We start from the raw sequence: 22350 nt of genomic DNA, 5'->3' as shown, positions 1-22350 counted from the left end.
TTGTGCAGAGTGATTAGTGAGCGAGCGCGCCGTGTTTTTGTGTGTTTTCACCTCCTCTCGTCTGTTTTGGTTACCGGCCTCATCTGTTCAGCCTCAGTAATGAGTCGTGCTGTCACAAGAACAAACACAAGACTGAGGCCTGAAAGCTCCGAGCAGTTCAGAAACCCAAGACCGGTGCCACCGTCACTTCTTAATAACAGTCTTCAGATAATACGGTAAATGTTTTACATCGTCTCTTTGTATCAGGAAAAATGGTGCTTCACGCTCATGCTAACGTGAAAAGATATTTAATGATGTGACTGACAGCATATAAGTCAGTCGCTGCGGGCTTTTGTTTTGTTTGACCAAAATGTTGATGTGCAAGCTTGGAAAAGTCAAATCTACAGGAAGCAGAAACAAATGGAACCACATTTAGAACTGGCAAGAAAAATGCTCACCTCATACAAGCGAGAAACTAAATCTGATCTGTCACACTGATGAAAACTGAGACAAGTAATTCAATCAGATCACAAAAATTACCTGAAAATAAAAACACGTATTAACTGGAGCGATTCAGTTTCCCATTGCAGGGCTTTGAGCTGCATCTTGCCACTGGTTCCAAATGGGAAAATATGTTTAATGAGATATATATATATATATATATATATATATATATATATATATATATATATGTATATAAAGAGTTTAGCCATTGACCACTTCTCAAAGACAAAGCACTTTAGGTTCTGTTTAAAATAACTAAATCAAGGCTGCGCTGATAAATATATTTATCAGTAATTAATATCAACAGTGCAGCTTCATGTTGGTGAAAAGGTTCTCGGACTGAACGCGTGTAAAGTAATAAACTGAACTCTGTTGGCGCTCTTCATTTTCTTTTTAATAGATTTATCAAATGTTTGTTTTCAGTTCATGAGTCAGAGATTATATAAAATTCCTGCAGTTTTTTAAGCTGTTTTGGCAATAATCTCCTCATTTGATTTTACTGTAAGTGCGTGGGTTTTCCCTGGGTGCTCTGGTTTCCTCCCACAGACCAAAAACGTGCATGTTAGACTGATTGGTAACTCTAAATTGTCCCTAGGTGTGATCCAATAATGCTCAGCCAGGTCATCTGGACAGTTTATTTTTTGTAGGGATGTTTCGCCCTCTATCCGGAGGGCTTCATCAGTCTGAGGAGTTCCAAGTAAACCGTTTCCCCACCAAGCAGTACACTCCTTTAGTGGACCAACCAGTTTGCTGGTGATAAGATGATTTCTGGGGGCTGTCCTGTCCCCCGTCGACTCCTCCCAGGTAGGCAGCCACAGCCAAAGTGGTTCAAGACAACAAAGTTCATGCTCAATCATCCAGGTACCAAATCCAATAATGCTGATGAAGCCCTCCAGATAGAGGGTGAAACATCTCTACAAAAAAGACTGTCCAGATGCCCTGAATGAGCATTATTGGATTTGGTACCTGGATGATAAAGCATGAAGTTTGTTCCCTAAGTGTGAGTGAGAGAGTGAATGGTTGTTTGTCTCAATTGTCTCTATGTGTCCCTGTGATGGACTGGAGACCTGTCCAGGGTGTCCCCTGCCTCTTGCACAGTGACTGCTGAATATGGGCACTAGTGACCCCCATGACCCAAAAAGGAAGAAGCGGGTAAAGATAATGGATGGATGGATAAACACAGATATGAACAGAAGGGAATAGAAACACAGCATTAATATACCGTTAAAAAAACAGCACTGTTTTTGTGTGCGACGGAGAAAGACTGTAAAGCATTTTCTAAAACCTCTTTATGGGAGTTCAGCTCTGTCAGCTTCCTGAAGTGACAAGATGGTGCCAATAATCCACACCTGTGGACCATCTCCTTGATGAGCTGCATGAGTACAAATGGCTGAAGTAGACCTCCAGTCACCGCTGGAGCATTACTTGCCTAACGGTAGTGTGTTTCTGGCCACTTTGCATTAGCTAGTGAAAGATAAACTCACCTTGTGCTCCTTCGTGTTTTCAGCATCTGCTTCTGCTGCCTACCTACCTGTTTCTGGATTCCCACCATACCATCAAGCTCCCTTGTGACATCTTCAGCCGTCTCCTCGCCTTTCAGCCACTTGCCTCCTCAACATGGAACTCTCCTCGGACGTCTTCCATTTCTCTCACTGGAACCTTTGGATCACCTGCTCCCTCGACAAACCACCATTCCTTTTGTAGGAAAGAGAAGCACCATCATTCACCATGTCTCAAGTTACCCATATTAACTCTTCTCCTTGCTCTCCAGGATTCCAGCCCCTCCCCATGCACGTTGATCTTATTATCACTTGTCAATAAACATTGTTAAACTTTTACCGAGTCTTGGAATCTGTTCTCTTCAGTTCATATTCTCTGGGTATTCCGTTAAAACGTTACACTATTAGAGTAAAAATGTGTCCATTTAATAACTGTTGGTCATTTACCATTCGTTACACAAAAGCAAATATTATAACTTTAAAAAGACTTAGCAGCCAACATTTACCAAACATAATGAACCATCAGTTTCCTTCTTACTAACCTCCTGTGGACAAGGCTGTGGTACTTTACTTCAGTGATCCAGCCCACTTAGAATCACACCAATTTGGAATAACTTTGCCTCAAGTTGATCTACAAAATAAAAGACACCAAAATAGTTACTGTATATGATCCATTATCACACGGTGTAAACATTTCACCAATGGGGAAAGGAAATGAATAGTAAGGAGGGGCTACGATGGGGTCCAGACCACTGATCCCAGCAGCTGCTGCAGTTTTGCAGGTCAGCATTACATCAGTAGTTTATGGAAAAGGCTGAGAATCACTTCTCTACTTGACCTACTTAAAGAATGTTAGTGTTAGATGATATTGAATACTCCCTGGCTTCCCAGCACTCACTCACTCACTTCCTACCAACACAAAGCAGCACACATTGTTTTGTCGTCTTGTCGTAATAGCACTTGCTGAAAGACCAGATCGTTGAAGAAGCAGAGCTTTAAAATGTTTTTAAAAACTGAAGTTTCATCTGAGAAACGCTGACTGGGTGAATTATTTAAACAACTATGTCATCAATGGTTGTAGTACTAATAGATGCAGTGCCACACCACAGATGTCTACTGATATTTGTTGAGGTCAGTTAAGCTATTTTAATGAAACTTGCAAAAAAAGTAAAAATCTACATTTGATTAACTTTTGGAGTCAATCCAGTTCAAGATGGCTGCCACACCCAACTCATGCTCTAAAACAAAAAAAATGCTTTAACTCAGTCAGTTTTTCAGATTTTGATATAGAATGTTGTGTGTTAGTAGCAAAGAGTCTGAGGGAGTGGTGGCGCAGAGGTTAGAGAAGGTGGGCCTGTGATCAGAGGTTTGCCGGTTCAACTACCCCGGACCGATAACATCAAAATGTGTGTGGGAAAGGTAAAACACATTCTCCACCTTAATTTGCCCCGCTCTGGGCCCTTGAGCAAGGCCCTTAACCTTCCCTCTGGCGCCCTAGATGGCAGCTCTCTGCTCCACACAGAGGGCTGTGGTAGCTCGGTGGTCTGTGGTTGCGTCAGGAAGGGCATCTGGAGTGAAAAAACAATTGCCAAGTCTTCATGCGAGTTAGTTTGCTGTGGCGACCCCTGAAGAAGGGAGCAGCCGAAAGAAAAACTAAATAAACTAGAAAGTTTCTGAAGAAACTTTGACAGGGACTGCCATTATAAAATTTTGATTTGACAGTACTACAGTATGTGCTGTGGTTTGCTCTCATCTACCACCACATCACATTTCAGCTCAGTATCTTTTAAAGTAGCTGAGTTGTAGTATTTTTTTCATGACGTCTTTGTTTGCAAATTACATCGCCATTTTTTTTTCTTCTTTCGGCTGCTCCCTTCTTCAGAGGTCTAACTAAGGTAACTAAGTCACACGAAGACTTGGCCGTTATTTTTACACCGGATGTCCTTCCTGACGCAACCACAGACCACCGAGCTACCACAGCTTTCTGTGTGGAGCAGAGAGCTGCTATCTAGGACACCCGGAGGAGCAGATGGTGGGGGTTAAGGGCCTTGCTCAAGGGCCCAGAGTGTGACGAATGAGGGTGGGGGCAGGTGTGGCTTCACCTACCCCACCCACATTTTTGATGTTGTCGGTACCGGGGCTTGAACCGGCAATCTTCCGATCACAGGCCCACCTTCTCTAACCTCTGCGCCACTGCTCCCCACAGCAAATTACATCATAATTTGAGTTACCAGTAACTCAAAATGTTAATAAAAGTAATAGCACACATCACGGTGCTGAGCCGATCGTATTGATACAAGACAACACGTACTCTGAGGGTGACTTTGTGATATATCACATGGGATTTTGCACAAAGTTGTTTTCAAGGTTTAATCAAAATATCTACAACTCTGTCGTTTTCACCACAAGATCCATCCATCCACCCATTACACCGTTGCACCCTGTATTCACTGGTTAACTGGTCATCATTAACTTCACACAGACTCTCACTGGTACATTTTCATCTTTCAATCACGTCTTGGTCTGCTGCCTTCATACATCTCCTCCTACATGTCTCTGCGTGAGTGCAGTTACAGCGTGCGCTCTCAGGACATTATTACATGCAGTGTTCCCTCAGTGAGGACTGAAGGCAAAAGGGTCTTCTCCTACTCCACTCCTGTTTCCTGGAATATCTTGCAAAATGAGCTAAAGCTCTTGACCTTGACCTCTCTAAGTGGCTTCAAACAATTGTTAAGTTCATGGGAAAAACCAACACAGTCATGTTCCTGTTTTTAGTTTTCTACACCGCCTTATAATCTAGCTGTTGTTTCACTACTTTTCCTTTTAATTATCCTTTTAATTACCATTTTATTTTCACTTGTTAAAAAATAATAATTTGTATGCATTCTTTATGATTGTCTATTGTTGGCATCACTCTTTGTTAAAATTCAGATCTCTCTTGTAAATGAGTCCTCGAGGCTCAGTGGGATTAACCTGCATAAATAAAGGTTGAATGAATGATTCCATTATCTTGACCCGCTTCTTACTTTTCGGGTCGTGGAGGTCACTAGTGCCCATATCCAGCAATTACTGTGCGAGAGGTGGGGGACACCCTGGACATGTCTCCAGTCCATCACAGGGACATAGAGACAAACGAGACAAACAACCATTCCCTCTCTCATTCACACCTAGAGACAATTTAGAGATACCAATCAGCCTAACATGCATGTTTTTGGTCTGTGGGAGGAAACTGGAGTACCCAGAGAAAACACACACCTTCATGGAGAGAACATGTAAACTCCACCCAGAAAGGTCCCCGGCTGGGATATGAACCGGGATGACTTGCTCGCTGAGAGGCGGCAGCTCTGCCAACTGCGCCACCGTGCCGCCACCAAAAGATCGTCTTTGTCTAAAACACTCACATGAAATGTGGCGGGCGATATGCATTCCAGGTTATAATTAGTAAAGCTTAGTTTTTTATGTATTGGCAAATTTTAGTTTCTTCTTTAAACAGGACCCCCGCCTCTTGACCTCCTATCAGACGTGTCGGGAAGATGTCAGAGTCCACAGCTTGTACAGCTGAGATCACGCTCCACTGAACAGGCAGCTGTCTGTTTGCAAGAAATCATAGTTTGAACTTCTTACAAAAATGAGTGTCAAACCCAAAGGAGTCAGAAGAGTTCAAGCTCGAAACTGAGCTGTGCAGGAATTTAAAGGTCTGTTAGAATTTATAGCATCCATGTGTTGGGAACTTTTATGGTGAATGAATGTGGTGTGGACTCAGTGTGTGTCTCACAGAGGTTAAGTGTTGTGGTTCTGGGCTCCCAGGCAGCGGCCTTCCAACATGGGTCACGTCTTTTTCTTCCTTGCAAACCACACTGGGCTCACACACACACACACACACACACACACACACACATGAACACACACACAAAGCTCACATGAGATCACTGAGAATGTAAAGCTGCTGCAGTGAAAGTAACCTTTCAACTCAAAGTGTGACTTATGGATCTAAAGATTTGTCTAAATGCAACGTAAACACGTCAGCATTTATTTCCTGATGACATCATAAAACAGCTCTCCTGAAAGAGACAAAAATTGTACACACAAATTGAAATGCACTTTACAGAAACAACATTCCTCTTTGCAAAGTGCATCATTATCACTTATGTACCTGTTAAAATGACAGAAATGGGAGATTTGATGATCAGCATGACTAAAACTTCAAGGTCAAGGTTTATGTATCGTCTTTCGCACCATATGTGGTACATGTGGTGGAATGAACTTGTGTACACAGGGTCCCATTTACATCCAACCAAGTATAGATTGTAAAAGAAAACAGTAATAAGATCTAAGATATGAACTAAGAAATACGCTAAACACTTAATAGTACAAAAACAATACGTCAAACAACAGCACGAACATGAGTCTGTGTGAGCAGACGATTACGAATGAACACAGCAGCATGAAATAAATCAGCAGCATGAGATCAGCAGCATGGATAGTCAGCAGCATATATCACTCGAGTGGCATTAAGGTGATTTTGTTTTTCCACAGTGATAATCCTGATTAGAGATTAAAGGGAGGGAGTCTAACAGCTTCAGGGTAGAAGCTGTTTAAAACGTAAAGACCTACCAGTTTTTAAGAAATACTTGTCACCTGCCTGAAAACTAAAAGTAGCAAAAGGCTGGCTGAAAACTATTTATACCTAAAAGTAGCTCATTTCTAGCTTAATGTAGAAAAAGACAAATTAAAAATTACAAAACACTAAGTAGAAGTAGGAAAAGGCTAAGTTCAGTGCTAAAGGTAACACAAGGGCTAGCTAAAAAATAAAAGTAGGAGAATGGTAGATAAAAGCTAAAAGAAGTAAATGAAAACAAAAATAAAGAAACAAATGCTGAACATATTTTATGGAGACTTGTTTTTGAAGATCACATGAAATCTCAATTTATTTCTATGGGGGCTGTTTCTAAAAAAAAACGTTTACTATTATGAAAACTATAAAACTTACAAAAGGCAAACGTCAGCATGGATGAATAGCTGAACTAATTCAGAGTATGAAGATGTAGAATGCATGCCCGTTTAAAAAAAGAGAAACAAAAGCATAAATGTTGAATCAGCACTCTACAAACATCCATTATCTTTACCCTACCACTGTGCGAGAGGCAGGGGGGACACCCTGGACAGGTCTCCAGTCCATCACAGGGACACAGAGACAAACAAGACAAACAACCATTCACTCTCTCACTCACACCTCGGGACAATTTAGAGTTACCAATCAGTCTAACATGCATGTTTTTGGTCTTGCTAAGAGGTAACAGCTCTACCAAATGAACCAGCGTTCCACCAGCACTGTGCATTCATTTTAATACTTTGTGATGTGTAAAAAAACAAAAAACACAAGTTTTCATCCATTGGAGCCTTGTTTCTTCTAAGCTGACCACTCCTTTCATGTCACAGACCTAAAGAACATGTGGAGCACAGTTCTAGAACTGAGTTCTAGAATTGTGCTGCTCAGGGTGGCTGCATGTTGGAGCAGCTCTGTTACATTCATTCTGAGTTACTGCTTTTGAAAACTTTAATTCCTCTTTTTCTGGATGTAAATCGCTTTTTTGGATGATCACTTTCTCTGGTATCAGATGCTGTGCAGCTGGAAGGATTTTTACTGAAACTTTTTTACTTTTGAGCATTTGTTATGAGGCGTAACCATGGCAACAAGGTGTTTTTTAACAATCAGGAGCAGCTGATTAACACCTCAAAAGTGCAAATATCTCAGCTACAGTCCCAAATCCCAAAAGAGTTGAAAAGGGGATGCCGTGGACGAATTCCCATCAACCTGGCAGTGGTGCTTGAGTACCTGACCGCTGAGATTCTGGAGCTGGTAGGAAACTCAGCTCATGACAACGGGAGGACCGGGATCATCCCCCCGGCGTCTGTCCGTGGCGACGAGGAGCTCGGCAGACTGCGGGGAGGCGTGACCATCGCTCAGGGATGAATTCTGCCCAGCATTCGGGCAGTTCTGCTGCCCAGGAGGATCGAGAGACTCGCTGGGTCTGACAGCAAGCTGGATCCAGGTAGATGGATCAGTATCTGTGGCCAGATTGTTCAGATTCACTGCAGGAGATCCTTCCTGCTCACAACTATCAGCCTCTATAACAACTCATGAATAAAATCAGGATGATGAGCTACGACAACACTTAATTTCCCTTTGGGATTAATAAAGTATTTTTGAATTGAATTGAATTCAGCAGAAATAAAATATTGTGTCTGTGTAGCCTAGACTAAAAAAAAAAAGTCACACTTGATTTGTCAAACTTCTATTTCAACACCAATAAAATGAACTCTGTCCAAACCTCATAATTTCTGTGCGATGTAATATTGCTGTTTTATATTTAGCCACCATTCCCACACCTCCAACTCCCAACATGGCAGTCCGAATGGTGCCAGATGTAGCTAATGGATTTGTTACAACCAAACTCCGAGGATGTGGAGATGGAGGAAGGAGGTCAAGAAAGAACACAATCGTTCTGGGAGAAAGGGAAGACATGGGGCTCCATGAGAGGGGTGGGGGGGGTGGGGGGGAATTTAAAACCTTTTTTCCCCCCTTCCAAATCTCCCATCCTGTCATTTACGTATCACTGTTTTTATACATCCTCGTTGGTTCACACACACATATATACACACACAAACACACACAGATGAGGTTTAGTCTGGAGGAGGCAGCGGTGTGAGTAAGAGCAACAGCTGCAGGGATTACAGACAGGGGAGGAAAACGGGGGAGGGAGAGTGTGTGTTTTTGTGCGTGGGTGGGTGTGTACAGGGTGGACAGACGAAAACGTTACAAGAGATGGGAGAATACATGTGTGTCGAAACACTGATAAACGGGCGAGAAAGAGAAACGTTGCAAGAAGAGAAAGAAGAAACTTCTCTGTTGTTTGACTTTGTTTTGGCATGTGCCGATTCAAAGGTGCAGATAACGTGCACAGTTAGAAACACCACAGACTCTGCACGCCCTGCAGCTCCAAAGTGAGCAGCGACGCAGCGGTGGGCCCGTGGTTTACAGCTAGTGGGTGGAAGAAATGTATGCCAGTGAGAGCGAGCACTTTGTAGTCAGAAACACCTGTAATTTCTCTCAGCTGAAGCTTAATGAACTCACAGAACAGAGATCTAATCAGCTCTGCTCTGCAGCACCTCGTTTCTGGTTGTTTGTTAACAAAACGTAGAAAAATGTTGGAACGATTTTCATTAAAATCTTTCATCATGTTAGCAAAAAAAAAGAAAATCAGTACTAAAGCATGTGGATCTGGGATTTTTGCCATTGGAGAATGATTTGATTTCATTTTAAAGAGCTGGATTTGGTATGTTTGGTGGAAGATGTGTGCAGGTTTTATAAATCTTTAGTAATGCATTAATTTGTCTGATGATGCCCAACATGTATTAAGATCCATAAGAAAGCTAATCAAGTTCAAGATTCTTTACTGTCATTCACATCACATGTGGTACATCAGGTGGAATTGTGTACTCCAGGTCCCAGTTACACCCAAAAATAGCAAAAATATAAAGTATAAAAAGAAGCAGTATACAAGGATCTAAGATATACACTAAGATACTGTATATGCTAAATGAACATGTACGCTAAGCAATACGCTAAAAGATCTAAGATATACACTAACACTAATAATGTAATATAGGGGCCGAGATGGTGTAGTGTAGCTTACAAAGCTGCCCACTGCTCCACCTGGGTGTATCCCAGGTGCATGGGTTAAATGCAGAGAGCCAACTTCGTCTTTGTATGGGAACATACAATGATGACAACACATAGCATCTTTAAAATAAGATGATATAACAGCAACGCAAAAATGAGTCTGTAGAGAGTAGATGGTATGAATGAACTCGGCAGCATGAGATCAGCAGCATAATAGTGAGTTTAGCTATTAGCTAATAGCTAATGGTGGCTTTTTAAGAACAGTCATTGCCATTTATCCTAATCCATTTGAATCTAAATTATACAGATAATGGCATTTTGATATGATTTCCTGACGTCTTAATATAAATGCTTTGGTCAACGGCCCAAAAAAATACAATTAAACTGCTGTCTTTTCAATTACTGGTATGTCTTTTCAATGGCGCTCTGGGCTCCACTTCCATGCCCTTTTGAAAGTGCCAGATTAGATTTGAGCCACCATACAAAGACATTTGGGCTTAGTTTATGTTTCTTTGAGTTGAAATGTTTCCCACAAGAAGGCAAGCCTCACTAGGAGTTTAGTCGTGGTCAGTTGGTATTAACTCAATTTCAATTCAGTTTATTTATATAGCGCCAAGTCACAACAGAAGTCATCTCAGTGCACTGAACAGGAACATTCTCTCTCACGCATGCACGCACGCACACACACACAAAAGTAAGTCAATAACATTATTTATCTGAGGAGCAAGCTGCTTTGAATTTAACTCCATCGCAGACTCATCTTGAGCAAGCATGAAGGCGACAGTGGAAAGGAAAAACTCCCTCATAGGAAGAAACCTCTAGCAGAACCAGGCCCAGGACAAGTGGCAATCTGCTTCGACCAGAGCTTCTACTCAATAAATTAAAAATCACATAATATTCTTTTAGGGTGACACGGTGGCACAGTTGGTAAAGCTGCAGTCTCCCAGCGAGCAGGTCGCCCCAGTTCAAGTCCCAGCTGGGTGCCTTTCTGGATGGAGTTTGCATGTTCTCTCTGTGCATGCATGGGTTTTCTCCGGGTACTCCGGTTTCCTCCCACATGTTAGACTGATTGGTGACTCTAAATTGTCTGTAGGTGTGAGTGAGTTGTTTGTCTCCATTTGTCCCTGTGATGGACTGGAGACATGTCCAGGGTGTACCCCACCTCTTGCACAGTGATAGCTGGATATGGATACCAGTGACCCCCACGACCCAGAAAGGAAGAAGCAGGTAAAGATAATGAATGGATGGATAATATTCTGTTGATTATAAGTGGGATTGTTGCTGTTGGTCCATTTTTCTGAGTTCTGTTTAAAGTTTCAAAGCCAATGTTTCATTTTGTGTTTCTTTTGTTTTGTTCTAATGGAAGACCTGGTGTTGTACCTCTCATTATTTGATCTTGAAGTTTTATGAGCAAACCGGAGCAGAAAGTTGGAAACTACTACTGGCTGTGAGTTTAGCAACACACAACGCACTGTAAATGTTTTGGACGTGTGGGTCACAAGGACTGGCTGCAGAGTCCTGATGAACACCATTAGACAAAGTACTTGTCAAGTATTATTATTATTGTTAACCTTTTTATGTTTACCCTGTTTTTATGAGATCACAGGCCTGGTTATGTGCCTGATGAAATTAATTTGTGGGGAAAAAAAAAACAACTATTGTAAGCCCATTGAAAATGTATGTGATGCACGATTGCCCCAACTGGATGTACAAAGACAGATTTACAGTATTTCTCAAGGTTCTTTATTGTCATTCAGATCACATGTGGCACATGAGATGGAACAAAATTGTGTACTCAAGGTCCCAGTTACACCGAAAAATAGCAAAAATATAAACTATAAAAAAAAAGAAACGGTATACAAGGATCTAAGATGTACGCTAAACAATAATAATGTAAAATAATACGGTGTATTAAACAGCAGCCCGAACATGAGTCTGTAGTGAGCAGATGGGTATGAATATAAAAGCTTAAAGGCAAGAGATCAGCAGCATGGATAATCAGCAGCACATAGCAAGGAGTAACAGCTTCTGACTTTAAGACCACAATAATACAAGGGTGGAGTACTTGTGTAGTACAGTAGTCCCTCACTATTTCGTGGTTCATTTATCGCGGACTCGCTCTATCAAGGTTTTTCAAAATAAGATTGGACATGACACAAAACTGACTGATTGATGGATGAGCCACACGACCAGCATGGAATTTTTATTTAAAATAAATTATTTAAAATTATTTAGCACCTTCTGCAAATTTGTGCAACCCTTACTGCAGGATAAGCGTCCTGCTGCAGCTGATCAGCTGATCTCCATGCAGAGTGAAGAAGTGGGCGTGGCCTAGAGCGCTTGCAGGTGGCTGAGTGCAGTGGAGGCAGAGAGGGAAATCACGACATTCTGTGCTCTTTTAGAGCATACAGTTTAGAAACATTGTTTAGAATATTGCAAGAGTGTAGGAAGGGTTTAAAACACATTAATATACATAAATAAATACTAAAATAAACTACTACTTGTACTACTATTCCTACTTTGTGGTTTTTCACTTATCGCGGCTCTTCAGGGTACGATCCCCCGTGATAAACGAGGGACTACAGTACATTTGAGGCACATGAATAGTGTAATGTGTCGCTTACTGCCAGGGTAAAGTCCCTGTTAGACATGGGCCTGGCTTATTTCCGGTGTACACGAGATGTTTTATGTAACCTTTATTTATACAGGTAGTCTCATTGAGTCACGAGAACTAATTTGCAAGAGAGAGCTGTTTTAGACAAAATAATATACAACAATAAAAGCAATTGAAAACAATAGTGTTATAAAAATAATATGAAAAGTTCAGTTTCCGTACAATGTATGTGTTTATGATTTTTCTTCAGACCCACAGAATTAGCTTGTGCAGATCAAAAAGTCTTAAAATCCAGTCTGAGACCTTTTACAAGGTTAAACACACCCAAGTGTTTACCACACCGTTTGGCAAGATTTATTCTCATAGGAGCTTTTTGACAGGTTGTGAGAGAACCTTTACTTTGAGAGCTTAATGTGTCACAATGTCAGTATGGTTTCATTATTAACTGAAACTGGAATGTAAGAAAATAAAAATAAATATTGGGGTAATTTCAACTGTGAGTTTGCAAGTAGACAAAAAAAAAAGGCATGCCATCGTTTTTAACAACTAACACAATGCACATTAAAGTTTGGAGTTCTTTAGACACAGTCAAAAAAAAAAAAAAAGATCCTCTTAGTCTCGAGATCAGCTCTTTAGACATATGAAAACAATTAGGTTACATCTCGGAGATAAACAAAATGAGCATTTGGCACGCTGAGACATTTTTAGACCCAAAGTCAGCAGATGTAGTTTTGGGAGGAGAAAATTCTCACGTGGACCGAGGGTTCTGGGCGGGGTGGGCATCACAAACGTCCAAATCGTGTGAATGGATGGTTGTGACATCATACGTGTATGGAAACCATGAGTGCCATTTTTAAAACCGAGCTCCTGAATACAGGCTTTGTTTGTTTCTTAGTCATTTGGGTATTTAGCAATTTATTTATAGAGAACCATTTTTTCCATTATTTTCACCTTCCATATACATACATACATACATACATATATATATATATATATATATATATATATATATATATAAATAAATACATAAAAAAGTCCATTTCAAAAAAATTAGAATATCATGGAAAAGTTGTTTAACGTCCATAATTCCATTCAAAAAGTTAATCTTTAATAGATGATAGATTCAGGGCCCACAATTTAAACGATTTCAAGTATTTATTTGTTTATTTTTACATAATTTGTGCTTCCAGCTCATGAAACCCATGAAAAAAGGATTTCAGAAAATTAGAATACCGTGAAGACATCAGTCCACACTACTCAGTTTATGCAGGAAAAAAAAAGTTAGGATCTCAACAAAATCAAAAAATGTTACTTTCAAAACAATATGTCAATCTTCAGTACTTGGTTGGGAATCCCTTTGCCTTAATCACTGCCTCGATGCGACGTGGCATTGAGGCAATCAGCCTGTGGCATTGCCTGGGAGTTATGGAAGCCCAGATTTCCTTGATGCTTGCTGTCAGCTCTTCTTTGTTGTGGGGTCTGGTGCTCCTCGTTTTCTTCTTGAGAATACCCCATAGATTCTCAGTGGGGTTTAGGTCCGGCGAGTTGGCTGGCCAGTCAAGCACTGTGGTGTGGGCATCAAACCAGGTTTTGGTGCTTCTGGCAGCAGGGGCAGGTCCTGCTGGAAGATGAAATCTGCATCTCCATACAGACCCTCAGCAGAAGGAATCACTGAAGTATTCTAAAACATTCTGGTAGACTGTTGCGGTGATCTCGGATTTAAGAAAGCAGAGTTTACCAACACTTGCACTGGACAGTGCACCCCAAATCATGACTGACTGTTAATATTTCATACTGGACCTCAAGCAGTATGGGCTCTGTTCCTCACCCTTCTTCCTCCAAACCCTTGGACCTTGATTTCCAATTAAAAAGCACACTTTACTTTCATTGGAAAGGAGGACCGAGGAACCCAACAGTTGTAGTCCATCTGCCCGGAGGCGTCTGAATGTGGTGGTTTTTGAAGCTGTGACTCCCGCCTCATTCCACTCTTTCTCGATCTCTATCAAATTCTGGAATCTTTGTTTGATATTTGCTGAAGCCCATGGTCATCTCTTTTGCTGGTGCATCTTCTCCTGACACATTTTGCCCTTCCACTAGATTTTCCATTGATATGCTTGGACACAGCACTCTGTGAACAGCCAGCCTCCTTAGCTATGAACTTTTGTGGCTTACCCATCCTATGGAGGGTGTCAATGATGGTCTTCTGGACAGATGTTATGTCTGTTATCTTCCCCATATTGAACCAAACTGAGACAATTGAACCAAACTGAAGCAATTTAATGACACCTGGGGAAACTTGTGCAGGTGCTTTAATGAGATTAGTAGTTTCAGAAGTTAAACAACTTTTCCGTGATATTCTAATTTTTTGGAAAGGGTCTGTATATACGGGTATAGTTCATAACTTTTAAATCTGATATGAAAACTGTAGGTTAGTTTCTAATTTCCTATAGCAGCCCATATCTTTGAAATGTTGTTTCTTTGGAATGAGGGAACCACTTGGCTGCCCAGCAGGAGCCTAACTGACCTGTGACCCAAATTTGGGTTCAGAGCTGCAGTCAGAAAAAAACATAAAGCTGCAAGAAACAGGAAGGGCATGTGTTGAATGTTAATGATGTAAAAACAAAAGTGCCCCTCTGTTAAAGCGTCTGTCCTGCAGGTACACATGAAATGAAGCACATCGATGTCTTCCTGTTCTGTGTCATGTGACACATGTGAGCTCACACACACACACAAACCATGAAACACATACAAGAGTCATGCTTCCACCAAGATGCATGCAGGCGGGTGGGGGGGGGAAGTACAATGACACATGTTCATAGTTTATATGCACACACACACACACACACACACAGTTTCTCTGTGAGGCAGACCTTCATTATGTGGAGCTCTGGGACTATTTATCTGAGCTGGAGCTCAGCGAGGGAGTCGTCAAAACAGGAAGTGTTTTATGTAGCTGAAACATTCCATTTTTAACTCGCGCACAGACGAGCTAAAATAAATAACACACTCGGAAACCAACCCAGGGGGTGACGGGCCACAGTATGTGTATTTAAAGTACATATAAGTGTACTGCTGATGTGTGTGCGAAATCTGCAGTGCGTATCCATGCACGATTGTGTAGATCTGCAGGTGTGTGTGCGTGCATTTGTTTATAACGGTCCCACGCCAGGCTGTGCACAAGTTTTATGAAGTCATTTCCTTTTTGATCAAGAACATTGACTCTGTAATTGTTCAACTGCAGAACTGTAGCCCTCTGGACCAAGATGCATCATGATATTAGAGCAGATCGTGCTAATGTCGAATGTCACGTTCTGTGGTGCAGTTGGACCCAGGTGCAGACAGAACTCGGGAAGCTCAAAGTATAAGTAAACAATTAATTTAATTAAACAGAAACAAACAAGCAAAACGTACATTTTTTTTTAGCTCAGAAGACGCAAAGAGGGAGAACAGAGCATGACGCCACATGGGATGATCCACAGACAGGAAGAATAAGGAAACAGAATATATAGACACTAACGAGGGATAAACTCAAACACCTGGGGGAGGACAACAGGTGCAGGAGCTGATCACATGATTCAACCTTTATTGATACAGGTTAGTCTCACTGAGCCTCGAGGACTCATTTTACAAGAGAGACCCGTTTTAAACAAAGAGCACAGTGACGGATGACAACAGTGGACATTCATTTAAAAAAAAAAAAGCTTAAAACTGAAAAATACATGGAAGAAATTTATATTAAAAAGAAAAACATAAGGGAGAAGCACTGAGGGCAGCACAGACGACACAAGGATCACAAAACACACAAATCCTCTCATAGCAAACACAAAACGGCTATAACTCCATCTGCCTAGATATTTTGATAAAACTTGGTCTAGTAGAGAGCTAAGGCTACTATTGCACGATTTTGTGCATGACGTTTTTAACAAGGTTTAACAAACAATAAATCTGTCCCTTTTCATCATAAGCCATCCTTAGTTAAATACTGATGCATTTCTTGTAGGGAGGCTTAAATTTTTTCTTTCTTTATTTTAATAAATGCAGTAGTCCCTCGATTATCGCAGAGGATCCGTCTGAAGCCGCACGATAAGTGAAAAACAGTGAAGAAGGATAAGTCGTACAAGTAGTAAGTAGTAGTTTAAGTTATATATATATATATATATATATATATATATATATATATATATATATACATACATAAAGGCATTTTAAACCCTTCCCACACTCTTGCAATATTCTAAACTATGTTTCTAGACTCTAAACGCTCTAAAAGAGCACAGAATGTCGTGATTTCAGCTCCCTGCCTCCTCTGTTCTTTGCCACCTGCAAGCGTTCTTGGCCACGCCCACTTCTCCGCTCTGTACAGAGAACAGCTGATCAGCTGCAGCAGGAAGTTTATCCTGCAGTATGGGCTGTACAAATGTGCAGCAGGTGATAAATAATTTCAAATAATTTAATTTAAATGAAAAAGCCATGCCGATCGTGCAGCTCATTCATCAATCAGCCAGTTTTGTGTCGTGTTCATCGAATCTTATTTTGATAAACCGCGATAGAGCGAGTCTGCGATAAACGAGCCGTGAAGTAGCGACGGACTACTGTATTGAACAAATCATTGAGTGAAACCAGACTTTATCTATCCTACATTTAACACTTTTTTTTTCTTCTTCTTTCAGCTGCTCCCTTCTTCAGGGGTCACCAGAGCGAACGAACTTGCACGAAGACTTGGCGATTGTTTTTTCGCCGGATGCCCTTCCTGATGCAACCAAAGACCACGGAGCTACCACAGCCCTCCGTGTGGAGCAGAGAGCTGCCATCTAGGGCACCTGGGGGAGCAGATGTTGATGGTTAAGGACCTTGCTCAAGGGCTCAGTGGGTCAAGTGAGGGTGGAGATGGGTGTTTCATTTTTCCCACCCACATTATGATGTTGTCGGTCCAGGGAGTTGAAAGGACTATACTTCCAATCACAGGCTCACCTTCTCTAACCTCTGCACCACCACTCCCCCTTTAACAGATAACTTTTTATTGTTTTACATTTTTTCTTCTTCTGTTTCTTTAAATTTGGCCTAAATTCCACATAGTTACTGTTTTTTTTAAATTTCACACGGAGGAGTCTGCAGCCGCTCAAATGTGCATTCACTCACTGTAAACACGGGGAGAGACCTCCTTTGTGAGGAATTGTCTATGGGCTGGAATTTGTGCACAAATCTGTTTTTGTTTGTGCAGATGCTTTTTATTAGTCGCAATGAGCGCAGCCCGTTGAGTTCTGGTCACACCCAACCGAGCGGCGTTGTGATGAAAGCCGTGGTCAGTGCTGACGTGGACGTAATGTGGGTTTCAGGCAACTTACAAGAGAAAAGGGAACAGGAGCTCCGCTGTCATCTCATTACAGACACAAAGAAACATTTGTGCTCATATTTAACAAACTTGTTTTTCCTTTAGGTAGATGTTTTGCGCATCTATAGGATTCACACGACTGACAACTGCAGTTTCAGAACATGGGCCTCCTTCCGTCCTGTAGGTCAGCATATATCTCTGCTTTCCATCAAGCTGCTATTTGATGATGCAAACAGAGGAACATCTGCAAACCACAAACATCCCTTATTTGTTTCCAGCTAACTATTATGTTTGCTGGACTTACACATATGTAATTATGAGAGGCAATTACAGGACGAGGCAGGAAGAGATGAGAAATAAACACATCCTTATTAACCCCATTCAAAGCTGTCTGTCATGAGTACAGATGAAATTATGTAAAAATACCACAAAACTCAAGAGACACAATGTTGTACTTTGGTAAGAAATAAACAAGAAATGAATCAGACTAATTGCTGTTTACTTCTGACAAAGTCTTGATCACAGTTTGGTGCATCGATAATGATTATTTAAGGATTAACTATCAATGGTTAATTTTTTTTAATCTATTTTATCATATTTTTCACATTTTGTTTTGGTAATGTTGTAGACCTTCTAAAAAAAAAAGAATTATGTATCAGAAAACTGTTGAATTTCACTGTTACATTGCAATATGTAGTTTATTATAGTCCATTGTATCACATGTTTGTCATAATTGCTTTAAGAATTTCTTTTTAAATTATTGTATTTTATGCCAAAGTCTGTTGAGAAACATCTATGAACATATCGATGCCACTTCTGTTTATATAAAAGTGTCGTGGCAACAGCTGACACAGTGTTTGTCTTGTGGACTAAAGTTCTGTTTTAGACAGAAATATTTGAATCTTTTGTGACGTATCACAGGAGGAGGGCAGGCGCACATCAGGCCTTCGCATGGACCGTTTCAGTTTAATATCAGTAAACAAAAAGGGAGACAGACGTTAAACGTGAGGACGGCTGTATTTAGATCAGCGCTGGATCCTAAAATACCGCGATCAGCCTCATGGCAAAGGAAGCTTCCACAAATATGTTGGACAGCTCGAATCACTGCGCTTCAGTCAAGAGCGACCAAACGGAGGTCAAAGGTTTTGCAGGGAGGAACCTCCATCCTATCCATGGCAGCTGCTGGACGAAGGCCAGCATCAGCAACACCAGCTATCAGAAAGGCCTCCGCAATAAAACTCTGGATGACCAAAACTATTTGCTCACCCACCGACCCAGCTGATGCAGCCCCCGCCTCCCGACACGAACAGTTTCCATGAATGCAGCAGGGCCTGTGGCAGAAGAAGTGGTAGATTGCCGTAGCAGACAGCATGTTAAACACAGGTCAAACCAAGAAGTCAGAGTGGAGGAGGGTTTTTTTTTTTCTATCCCAGAATTCCTCTGAACCCACACACATCCTACAACGACAGCCATCGAGTTCAACTACAAAACAAAAGACAAAATGTAGCAATTTTCTGAAAAGATGACAGATTGCACCCTGCAGCTGAAAAAGAAGGAGCAAAGGAGGCGTCAGGGTGATTTGTTTAATCTGCAAGGATTTGTATAATTGTGTGATCTTTTCTTCTAATTGCTCTGAAAAATTATAGCAATAACAAGAATTGGGAAATAACAGATGGCGGGTTACATTACTGTATCTAAAACAAGACCCAAATTGTTGTTTTTCCATCCTCTCCTGCTGCAAAGAGAGGAAGAGAGGAGATAAACAAAGAACAAATGAATGAGAGATGATCTCTCTGCCGTCTTTTACAGAAGGGGACCCTCGGGAGGTGCTCACCAGTTCTTGATTCCATTTCCCCAAAAAAAGACTTTCCTATTTTTACCCCCGCCTCGATGATCCCCAGAGGGAAAGCACCCGCTCCGGGCCGTTTGGTTTTCCCGCAGATATGTCGTCCCAGAAGAGAACCCAAAATAAACAAGCGGAAAACCTCAAGGATAAATTTGGCTGCTTGTGCAGAAAAGCTTGAAGTCGCAGTGATTGCTCTCTCACATAGTTTAAAAAAAAGAAAGAAGGAAAATACAGAAAGGCAGAGATGAGGGGAACAAAGAGCAGAAGGAGAAAACTGGGAACAGATGGAAGTGGGTGACATGAAAAAAGAGAAATGGGGTGGATGACCTGCCAGAGATCTGGACTGAACATCACAGAGACACATCCTCAACACGACTTCAAACATGCTGCAAATTCCCTGGAACGGACAAGTAAAAAAAAATGAAATATGATCTTATGTCAGAGGAAGTTTTTGATCACACTTTTAGGATGAGTGAATGAAGTCGTCCAGAAAAAAACTTCTAAAATAATCTGTCTTGATGTGCATCATTTCATTCTGACACCTTCCAAACTTCAGACAGGACGAATAAAGACAAAAACAAATGCTCATCACCCGCCACCGTTCATGTCAGAGATTTAGACTAAATATGAAAAATTACTGTAATTTCTGGACTATTGAGCGCACCTGAATATAAGCCACGCCCGTTAAATTTAAAAAGAAAATTAACATTTTACATAAATAGGCTGCACTTGTCTATAAGCTGCAGGTGTTCACGTTGTAACACGAGATATTTACACTTAAAGATTTTTTTCTTTACTTTTAATTAAATATGTATTCCTAACACGCACAAATACAGTAAATGTTTTTTTTTTTTTTACAGTGCCTGTAACATGGCTGATAAAAAATACCCAATAATAATAAAAATGCAGTACTCTAACAGGAAGTCATTGATCGCTACCCACCAAAGAGACGTGTATTGGGCAGCTTTTTGAGCACCTGAGTGTGATGAAGCTAAATGTTTTGGTGGCATGAAGCTTGTTAGCCCATGAAAAAAAAAATCCATAAATTAGCCGCAGCATTGTATAAGCTGCTGTGTTCAAAGCATGTGAAAAATGTAGCGGCTTATAGTCTGGAAATTACAGTATATTATTGTATTAATACTTTAAAATATTCACTTCAAGGCTTAAGAATTGGTTAAAGATGAACCAAAATTGTATTTATTTTTAAATATTGCAACTCTTTTGACTCTGTAGTTTTTAAATACATTGTTTTATATTCTTTTTTTATTGTACTGTTGATCTTAACTTTTCATTTAACCATCGGTTAAAGGTCCTTACAGGGACGTGTGTTGCAAATTAGCTTTGGCTCTATATGACTCATCGACAAATCCAGTTTTAGCTCATCATCTGTAAAACTGACTGATTTGTTACCCTTTTTGGTAACACTTTACAATAAGGTACACAAAATTTGATGAAATACTAGGGAACACCTCAGGAACAAATCAGGAGCTAATGGGTTAACCAGTAAGTACTGGGGAACACACAGCCAAGCCTTATTAGGGGACTACTGGTTTGTTACCACAGAAACATAGTTAAGATGACAGCAGTGCAAGATTATGAAATTGCTAATGTCTTTCATCAACAGGTTTACAAAAGAGAAAATCCAATAAAACCAGTAATCACTAGGAAACAGGTTTTTGACAATTACGAGCTGTGACCTCACTGGTTCAGTGTTTATTCAGAACCCACATGGAGAATCTCTCTTCCGTTCCTGTGCTAACTAACCAGTAGTCTTATAATAAGTCTTGGCTGTGTGTTCCCCAGTAAGTACTGGTTAACTACCCATTAGCTCCTGATTCGTTCCTGAGGCGTTCCCTAGTATTTCATCAACTTTTGTGTACCTGTAAAGTGTTACCTCATTTTTCAGCTGCCCATGGTCAGTTGGCTGTGGCAGCCATCTTGAATTGTGTTGGCTCCAAAAGAGAATCATTTGCTGAATATGTTCTGAATATTTCCTAAACATCTGAACAGTGGGTTATGAGATATTTTAACAGACACACATATATCAACACAAAGAATAAACAAAACAATTGTTCACTTTCACAGTGAAGTGGGCCAGAAATATTTAAAGCATGAAAACTAGCCACAGCTGATAAAATATTTGCCTTAAAAAAAGTCCTTTTTTCTATTTGAAATCCTTTCCTGTCATATATATTGTATTCTACAGGAGCCACGGTGCAGAAATATTCTAGAATGAACTACATAACATTTTTAATTAAAGGTTTTTTGAGGGGTTCTTCACCTATGAAAATGGTGAAGGATCCAAAGAGAGCCGATGGATAAGAACAGCTTGGAAAAGACGAGCATCTCTTCAGCTCCAGTGGCTCTGATTCATTGTGCATCGTGGTTGGATACCATGACGGCAGATAAAATGTGTAGAGGAGGGAGGATACAACGCTGCAAATACCCAAACTGTTTACTTTTCTTATCACGACAAAAAACAGCTCCGACTTGTCCCAACACTCCCCTGCCTGTTTTAAGACTACAACTCGTCATTACTACCCATCTGGTTTCTCACTTAACTCACACCGCTGATATGATTCATGAAAATATGAAGACATTTAGGAAAAATGGGAGTAGAAAAGTGCAGAGTGAGAAAACACCAAGTAGATATAAGTTTTATTCTTTTAGTGTTGTATGTTGCTGTCGTAAAGACATGGATTGCAATATGAAACGTAAAAATGGTTACATTAAATTATATCAAACAGTGCAGTTTGGGAGTTCACACCTGTAGCTGTCCAGATATATGGATAGGTTTCTTTCCGCTGCTCTCTTCTGCAGGGGTCGCCACAGCGAGCAAACTCACCTGAAAGATTTGGCAATTTGTTTTACTCCAGATGCCCTTCCTGATAT

Source organism: Nematolebias whitei, chromosome 11 (genome assembly GCF_014905685.2).
Source record: "Nematolebias whitei isolate Nwh7 chromosome 11, NemWhi1, whole genome shotgun sequence".
Lineage (NCBI taxonomy): Eukaryota > Metazoa > Chordata > Actinopteri > Cyprinodontiformes > Rivulidae > Nematolebias > Nematolebias whitei.
The sequence above is the reverse complement of the archived record's forward strand: the minus strand, read 5'-3'. Positions refer to the sequence as shown.